Genomic DNA, 9,833 nt, shown 5'->3' with positions numbered 1-9,833 from the left:
CACGACGCCGCTAACGCGACCTAGGGACCCGTGTTGGACTCCACTGCCTTGTGAAGAGCGATGCTCTCTTGTAGAGGCTGCTCTATAGCAAGAGGCGGAGGCTGCTGATCTGCGATTTGTGCTCAGTGATTGTCTCATGCCCTCCCCGCTGGGGTGTTTCGATCAGTGGAAAGAATTCTGGCATTCGCCTCGAGACAAGAGGCTTAGTCTTTAGTACGATGCTGCTACAATGGGATTTGTGGCAAAGTCCTGTTTGAGTAAAGTTTTGCGTTGTTGGTGCGGTTTGGGTAGTTGTTTTTTGAGTGGTTGCTCTTGTCCTGCTGTGCTGTCGTATTGTGTGGTTGTTTTGTCGTGTCATTGTTTTTTGTTGTGTTGCGTTGTTTGGATGTTGTGGTGATTTTGTTGCGTTGTTCCGTTGTTGTTGATGCACGCACCACTGCAAGCCGTCGTCACGACCATGCGATGGATTAACCCACCTCGTACATGTACACGAGCTGCTGTCATACTCCATCTCCAATGGTGGACGTACTTCTGGGCGCGTTCCCTCCCTTGCCTGCTGCTCCGCGATTGTTATCGACCATGGTCAAAGTGCATTGGCCATCGTGGATTTTTCCTTAATTTAATGTCATATATATTTGCCCTATTAATTACCACCTCATCCATTCGCATTGGTACCTCTCACAGAGACCTCTTAAATGCAGCCATATTCGCTTTCACAGTGATGTTTTAAGTCAAGCAAACTCCATTCCTGTTCAGAAATATATTATCCAAAGAAAACACTTTCCCGTTATTTGAAGCCATATCTGTTTACAATCATAAACATATGTCAGGTAAAATCAACGCCATTTAGATTGTCAGAATTATCCTTATCAAAGTCACAAATATTTACGTCAACGATGTTAAAAAAAACAATGTAACGTCATCTTTTGTGTAAATATGAAAGATTTGCATGTGATTAAATGCAATGATTCACTACCGCAGTGGAAATAGCAGGAGCCTTGGTGTATCGTGTATCCACCAGTGCCGTCAGGCGGTCAAACACCCCGGGCTCGAGCTTCGTGATCTGATTGACTTGCAATTACAGAATCTGTGTGGTGGTGGGGATTCCCGCAGGCACAGACGCGAGGCTTCTCGCTGAACAGTCCACAGATGTCCCCGAGCACGAACACTGCGAGGGACGGGCGACCGTTTAGAGGCGGCTCACAAGGGCCTCCCTTTGCACGCGAGCGGCGTCGCGTGTGGTCCAACATTTACACGAGTTGCCTCTTCCCGAATATTTCCCTGAAAATGTTTTTCCCCGTTACTTTTAAAAGTGATTCGTTGAAACGTACTGTATATACGGCGCTAATATTGATCACTGTATTAGCGTCTATAGTGTACTTACTAGTACATTTATTGGATCATTGATTAAAGTTTTCCCATGCGCTTAGAGATATACATTTTAATAGGCTTTCACCTACTTCATATTTTTTTTTAATGTAAATGCGTGTATATGTAATTATCAAGAACCATGATCAATACACTGCACGTCGTATTTACGACCATGCGATGTATTAATCCACCTCGCACCTGCACACGAGCTGCTGTCATTACTCCATCTCCATTGGGAAACGTGCTTCCGCTATAGTTTTTGACCATGGTCAATGTGCATTGGCCATCGTAGATTAGTTCATCATCCCCTCTTGCGCTATATCCTGGACAAACCCAAAGTGCTTCTGCACCATATACTATAGGAGGTGGTTCACACGGATCAACATCTCGAGTTGTAGACACGTGGGAATGTTACGTTTCATTGTGCGGTTAATCTTCACATAAGCACTCCAACCTGCTCTCATTGGAGCGTTTTCCTTGCATGGCTTTAGTCTCCTTATCGCTGTTGTTAGAACGTCGAATGCGTAACAACTATCGGGCAAATAAAACCTTGTTACAACTGCAATCATACAACAAATAGCCTCAAGAAAGTCATTGTAAAACGCATGATTGTAGGTTATTAGAGTATTCATAATCAAGCTATTGTTTAATAGATGTGTAAGGGCAGTGAGTGGCCTAGTGGGCTTGGGGGATGGTCGTGGTGACAGGGGAAGGAAGGGTTACACGAGGTAAGTGTGCAGAGCAACCGAACAAGGCTGGGAGAGATCGAGAGGAGGTGCGTGGTTGGGGGCGGGGCTCGGTCATCCTGAAGGGGATATGAACCGTATGGCGGGACCCCGGGGTCCCATAAGCCCCCGACTCTCGCATAAACATTATATTACAATGTAAACAAAAACTCTGCTCTTTTTCACCAATTGGTTTGAAGGATGGTGGCAAGTGTTGTCTTGTTAAACTATACCGCTGTCAATCATCGTGTTTCTCAGTGAAGGATTTGTGAACGCACTTTGTAAAGAGGACATAAAATAGTAGGCGTTTTCAATGCTCTGTTCATATTCTAACAAGCGTTTCTACAAATGTTACTCTACAGAGTAGTGGGTCGCCGCTCCTCTTATCCGCATTGATACGAGCCGTATGTGGGGACTATGGCTTAACCACAAAAAAAACTATTTGCACAGATGCATACGGACAAGATAAGTATTATCAAACAGGAGGAATTAACGTCTCATCTGTTAAATATCTGCAGGTAATATGATTGACATCGATTGATCCTGGCTGCAGACATTTGTAGGTCACAAATAATGATTAAGATAAAATAGCATTTTCACTGTATTATGCATACCGTTATGACAAATAAAGGACTTAAGTCGTGTAGGCAGTTTGAGTAGCTTTGGATAAGACTTATGATCCAGCCCATACCCGAGCATGGAGTGTATTTGCTGTGCTTGGACGACATGACAACAGAATGATCCGTGCCAGGTGGGTCGCGGCGTTTATGTGTGCGGTGGGACGGAGTAGCCAAAATAAATAAATTAATTACGATTTTGACTCCCATTTATTCGTGACCCTTAACTATTATCGGTCTGTCGGTGCAAACCTCATGTTGCAACGCGCACACCTGTTTTCCCTCCGTTGCACCTGCTTAACTGTGCGCACCGCGTACTTTTCTCCTCCACATCGCCCCCTCCCCCCATGAATAAAAATGCAGCCGTCCTGGCTGTCAAATCTATGCAAGCGTGCATGTATGTGTGTGATCGATCCCTAACAACAACACAATTCTAGGCAGTGACCGTGGGAGGGCAACAATAACAGTAACAAACATAATGTGAAGGCGTGAAAAGTCCTTCCTATTAACGAAACGTGACGCGTTGCGAGCGAGTGCGTGTGGCAAGACCGTCTCCGCGGGTAGAGATGATTTCGGTCGGGTGTGAAAAATAGTCCACATCTTTCCGTCCGTGGACACTTATCAAGAACATAGCCATATAAAAAGGCATCGGTTATAGAAGCAGTCAGTTGGTCAGCCAGAGGCCATGCCATAGGCCAACGGATCAGATATTCAATCTCAACGAGGAGGTACTTGTGTCCTCTCTGGGAGACCAGAAAGGGCCCCAAAATGTCAAGGGCCACCAATTCATTCACCCGTGACACAACAATGGACTGTGATGGGATCTGCGGGCACAGGGCAGGGGATTTCCGACACGCACAATCGGCACAACCTTTAATCAGAAGGAGTACAGTACATTGTTTTAATGTCGGGCCAGTAACAGTTCTTTTTCAGCATCTCCAACGTTTTGTGAACACCCAGATGCACCAATTTATCGTGTATGGCTTTAGTAAGTTTTCCCCTAAGGACCAATGGTACGACCAAGGAATAACGCTGGGACTCCCCTTCCCACCGCATGAGGAGTCCCTCGTGCAGCACAACGGATGGGCATCTCGCGGGGCATGGCCCACAAGAAGCACGACGGCGCAATGTCAAGAGTGAGGTGTCATCAACCTCTAGCTTAGCCCACGCATCATGGTCGAGATTCAAGACAGGATCGCGTGGCGACTGAGCGCCTTCCTCCTGCATTGTGCCGGCTGTCACAAGCACCGCGGGTGCACCGTCTTGCGAGGGCTTACATCTCGATACCCCTGAGGCACACGTGCACGCAACCTGGGGCGGTAAGCGGGACAACGCGTCAGCGTTGACGTGCCGAGTGCCTTTTCTGTGCACCACTGTGAATGAAAATTCCTGGAGGATTTCGAGCCATCTGGACAACTGGCCGGACGGCTGGTTGATTTGAGAACTGGGAGGCACGTTAACGGTTTGCCTAGCCATCGCATAAATGACAGCGTTCTGCAATGGATGTCGACCAGGAGAGTTCAGAAACAGCAACCTCTGTCCCGATGGTAATTCAATACACCCCTGGTCGATTAAACGTTTCAAGGGCATCCTGCGTAGAAAATCAGTGCCCAGCAAACAGAGGGCATGGCCAAAGTCGGTGAAAGCAATATCTGTCCTTCCAAAAATATTTCCCCAATTTGCACAGATTCCAACATCTGACCCATTATGCCCAGACTCCCCCTGTTAGCTGCCACACAAGCCCTCTCCACGGGGGTAAGAGGATCGGACGACGAAGGCAATGTACGAAACACAGCCTCGGAGATCATAGTTGTGACGGCCCCTGTGTCTATCAACAGACGAACCTGGATCCCCTGAATTGACCGCATAACTGTTGAAGAACCTGCTGCGGTGCCCACTACGCGATGAGCCAGTGCATTCCATTGTTCGATGCCATGTGGCCAAGACGCTAACGACCCCGCACCATGTTTCCAAGTCGCGACAGGATGAGATTCCACAGGATGAGTCCGCACGCGACCTATGCTAGATGGATGATGGGACTAAAGCGGCCATGTGTCTGATGCGTCCGGACTCGCCTGTGTATTGCAGGAGGTGGAGGTGTTGAAGCCGGAGGATGGATTCAGTGAAAACCCTCCAGTCCCATGGCGGGAGTCGACGGCGATGTGGCCCGGGCATCTGCACCTTACGCAGGTACGGTAAGAACGCCCAGGCGGCGTTGTGCCTCCAGATTACAGTGTGTGTCTCCATAGAACCCACTACATCTGGTGCCAGTAGTGCCAATGCTTTCTAGCTAGGTGATAACTTTAGAGTAGGAAAATGTTTACTAGATGGAGACAACCCACCAGGGCTTCTTCAGACGAAGAAGACGAAGAGGGGGTGATCCCTCAGACATCCCTGGGAGAGGCGGCCCCGGAGATGGAGCACAAGGGAGCTCGGCCGGTGGACCAACGCCAGGAGCACGACCTCGCATGCCGCCCGCATTGGGAAGAAACAGGCAGGTGTGGAGCCGGCGCCTTGCTGACTTACTGTCCGCTGCGGCACTGCTCGTCGCTGAGTTGGAACTCGATGAGCCGGGTGAACGAGTTGGTGGGCCGGAGCCGCGGGGTGACTACTCCGCCGCTGATACGTCCCACGCGCGGGAAACAGCCCACGAGCACGGCCGCTATTTTGACAGGCGAGCGGGACGGTATTCCCGCCATAACGAACCTCCCACCAAAACTACAGGCGGAGGTGCCGGCACTGAGGAAGCGCAGGCCCTTTGTAAAATAATTTGTGGCTGCAGGAGGAAATTGGGCGGCCTTCAGCCGGAGGTTCACCGCCACCTGCCGCCTTCGTTGCTGTTGTCATCACTTGATATTGCGTTGCTAGACGATAGTTGGCTTTCTTAGTTCAGTGCCGTCAGTGTCAGACGTCTTGTGTTGTGTGTTGGCTAGCGACCAGTGTAGAGTTGCATATAACCGAGAGACAGCAGAGTGTGTAACAGTGTAGGGTGTGTATTGTATAAAGTGTGCTCGGTGTTAATGATAGAACTGCCTCCAAGAACTGACGTCTCTAAGTTAGTCACTACACAAGTACAGCTCCTTCAGATTAACGAGGCGGTCAAACACCCTGGCGGGTAGAGCCTGTAGTTGGTTGGTGTGCAGAATCAAGACAGTCAGTTGAGTCAGTTTGTCAAACACCCCGGCAGGGAGAGCAGACAGTTGGTTCTCATACAACCACAGCTTCTGCAGATTCACCAGGCGGTCAAACACCCCGTCGAGAACGACCATCAGCCGATATCCAGACATGGATGTGGAAATTCACCAGCATGTTCCTTGATTGGGGTTCAGTATAACCCAACTTCCAGTCGCATATTCCACGAGCATTTGTTTTCATACTTCATATATTCGAGCCGTTTTGAATAAATTAAGAATGCGTAATAGAAATATTAATCCATTTCGGTTTACCTTCAGTTTATTCCCATTATAATATAAATGCCAGGTCATGATATGAAGGATCGATTGCGAATTTTCAATCATCCCTGCTGGTAGAGCCGACGCTGGAATATCAGCTTGGTGCAAATGAAATCATACGATGAAACCTACACGTTCGTTACATTTCACGTGAAATAGGTTTACAGCAATGACTTGACTTTTATGCTCAGTGTAACAAAACAACGCATTTTGGTCAGTAACATTACATTTAGTTTGGATGCCGAAGTAGAAAATCGATATACATTAATATCTACAGGTGCATCAATATGCATGCATTTCCTCGAGTAGGTTTTCTAGGTTTAATTCTTCGTAACTCGTCTTCTGACTTCATGATGCCATCAGACGGAATATGTTTCCACACTTAACCATTCTTAGTGATTCGTGAGGTGATGTTCCACGTTCAGCGGTTGACGACACTGGAGAGAACACGGGGAGCTGATGGCGAGGGCTGGAACTGCTGAGCTGGTGGCAAGTTCCTGAGACTCGTGCACTATAGTAGAGTCCAAATTATAAGGTTTGATAACACTTGCGGGCTTTGATGAAGGTTCACTTTGACCAATGGACCGACGATCCACAATAAAATGACCCGGCTGTTTAAATTCACGACTTTTCCTTGGCTAAACAATGACGTCACAATCTCTTTAAGTGTGCATCGTGCACACGGACTGCACGGGCTCATGGGTAAAACCTGGATCTGTGGAACGGTCTCCAGCTGTGATTTTGCAGCGCTACTCGCGTCAGTTGGGTCAGATTGAGACGAACAACAGTGGGCAGAGCTGTCAACTGGTTGGTATGCAACTTTAGTTCATTTAGACTAACCAGCCGATCGAATCCGCCATGGATTCGATTATCAGATGGCAGCTATGGGATTTCCACATTCCGGGCATATTATCCACGGGCATAATATGACTTTAAACCCCCCGCCCACCTCCTACACATTACACAAGTAGTACTAATCGCATATCTGCATTTCCCATAAATATGCTAAATCCCTCTTGATATGCAAATTATTTTGTCAAGGCGCTCTTCCCCCTCCATCCCAGCTTAAATAGATGCTCTAAGCCTGGGGTGTGTCATTCAGACTCTGTCTTCTCGCCAGACCTGTTCTTCACCTGAGGACGGCTGCTTGCGTTGTGGCCGAAACGTCGTGAGAATTATTTTATTATGTTTAATTTTTATTATTTTATTATTTCCATTCTACGTGACTTTACCGAAAGAACCACGAAGATGAATCCCTGCAGTCAGGAAAGCTTTAAATCGAAATTTAACAAGAAAGTGTTTTCTTTGGATAACGTATCTTTGTGAATAGCAATGGAGTTTGCTTGAGTTGATACATCTCTGTGAAAGCGATTCGAGGTGAATGTAAGAGGTCTCTGTGAGAAGCATCAATGTGAATGGATCACGTAGTAATTAATCACGCAGTAATCTATGACATTACATTTAGTTTATTTACGTGACACGTCTCTCCATCCGCATTTGACGTAAATATAAGTGTCTCGACTTGAATACAGATGTGTTCAGTAAATTGACCTTCATTCACATGTATGTATTTGTAGGGGTGATGTAGGGGTGTTAAAGAGAGGGCCCCTTATGCATGGCAGTCTATGGAAAACAAACACAGTGGGCGGGGCTACGTAAGTGCACGAGGAGGTGCCCTCTACGACGTCCGAGCCAGACACCCTGGGGGGGGGGGCTGGTTCGAACGTTATGATCCCCCGGGGCCCCACCCCTCAGGGAGGGGTTGAGTATAAAAGGGGGTGTTTCAAAGGGCTCGGGAGTTATGTTTTAAGCTAAGGGAAGAAGACTGAAGACGTCTTAGATAGAGCCCTGGACTCCCCTAGTTCGATGTCCTTTTCAGGGCCGGACAGGACTGAGCCAGCGGCGTGGTCCCGAAAGCCAGAGCCGGTGCTCTTGTAAGAGCTGGTCTGGAACTCCGGGTACCGGGCCCGACTTACCAGTGTCGGGCCAGATAGCCTCCCCTAGCCCATTAGTGGAGGACTCGGGGCTAGGACAGAGTTAGCTAGGTGTGTATCCCGAGTTATACGGGTGAGGGGGCCGATACCCCCTCGAGTGTTATATGCCCACTGTCGTATTGTGAAATAATATACGTGTGCCTCAACCTCGGTGTCAAGCGTCCTCACCGGTACTTCATATTTATATTAGACTTCATCATGGGACCTCCTTTGCCAGTACCAAAATATACTAATACCTTTGCAAGGAATCATGCTTACATTAACCACAATACTTGCAGTCAGATGCAAAAAAAATGTAAGCATGATTCCTTGCAAAAGGTGTCAGATTTGTTGCCAGAAAAAAATGGGAAAAACCCTATTAGTATTATATTAGACTGTCAAACACCCAAACGAGTACTCATGGATTATGATAATGTGAGTGACCTGTCAGTTCAAAATGGCCTCTTCACTTCTAGAGACTTCAGTTTAGTAGTGACCTCCATGCTATTTGCCCAAAGCGATCTCTCACCACTCTCATGGAAATATGTTGTTAATGAAAGCGAAATCCATTTACGTAAAGTTTTTAACTAGAGCCATTCTCTCTCATGCAGACATGGGGATTGACACAACCTGCATTCTCTATCATAAAGACGTCTGATCTAAAACAACTTAGACTTACTTCATATGAAAATTAACAGTTTACACGATTCCAGTTAAATTCCATCGAGATCTGCCAGTTAAAATTATTTCATTTACATGCAAATACATCTATGATTTTAAGATACCTCAATTACTATCAAAGAGAGAAGTGTCAGATAAATCCACTTAATTAAATTTCAAAGATAACCGCGTTATTAATTACCACGTGATCGATTCACTTTGATGCCTCTCAGAGACATTTTACATTCACCCCGATTCGCTTTCACAGAGATGTATAAACTCAATCAAACTTTATTCAGGTTCACAAACATCTTATACAAAGAAAACACTTTTATGCACGTCCGGAGGCTGTAGCTCCTCAGGGTAACGAGTGAGGGGACCATATACCCCACTTCAGACACCAGTTGTAGTGTTGTAAAGGACTGACTTCTAAACTTCTTTATGGCACACACTGTTTATTGTCTTAATACACAGTCCATATCACACAAAGGGGTATATGTTCCCCTCACCCGTTACCCTGAGGAGGTACAGCCTTGTACAGCTCCACACTCACGCTTAGCTCCTATTCTAAGGAGGTACAGCCTCCGGACCTTGCAGGCTATCTAATCTCCCTGCTATCCCAGCGTCCTCTGGCTGGACCTAGGGGATCTCTCCCCGACCACTGGTTACACTAAACCCTAGCCCTAATAAGGGCTGGAGGGCTTGGTCCAGGGTCCTAGATGTCTTCGGCCGACTTGGGTCTTCGTGTAGCAGACCTGGCCAAGAGCTCTCAGCGCTCTGGCTTTTATACCTGTTCGTGGCCGGGTTGTCCAATCCACGGCCACCTTGTGGAACCCTCCGATTGGTCCTTCCCAATCTGGCGTTTGGATCCTACCTCACCCCATTTGACCCTGACCGTTTGATTGAGCGGGAAAACCTTGTTCACGATCCGCTCTCTGACAGCTTGCGAACAGCGAGTAGTTATCACCACTACACAATTATAAACATCTGTCAGGTAAAATTACCTCCATTTTCATTGTCAAACCTATACATATA

The sequence above is a fragment of the Lethenteron reissneri genome, chromosome 2, assembly GCF_015708825.2.
Source record: "Lethenteron reissneri isolate LAM-NWPU_2019-01 chromosome 2, ASM1570882v1, whole genome shotgun sequence".
In the NCBI taxonomy this organism is placed as follows: Eukaryota; Metazoa; Chordata; class Hyperoartia; order Petromyzontiformes; family Petromyzontidae; genus Lethenteron; species Lethenteron reissneri.
Note: the sequence above shows the minus strand (reverse complement) of the source record.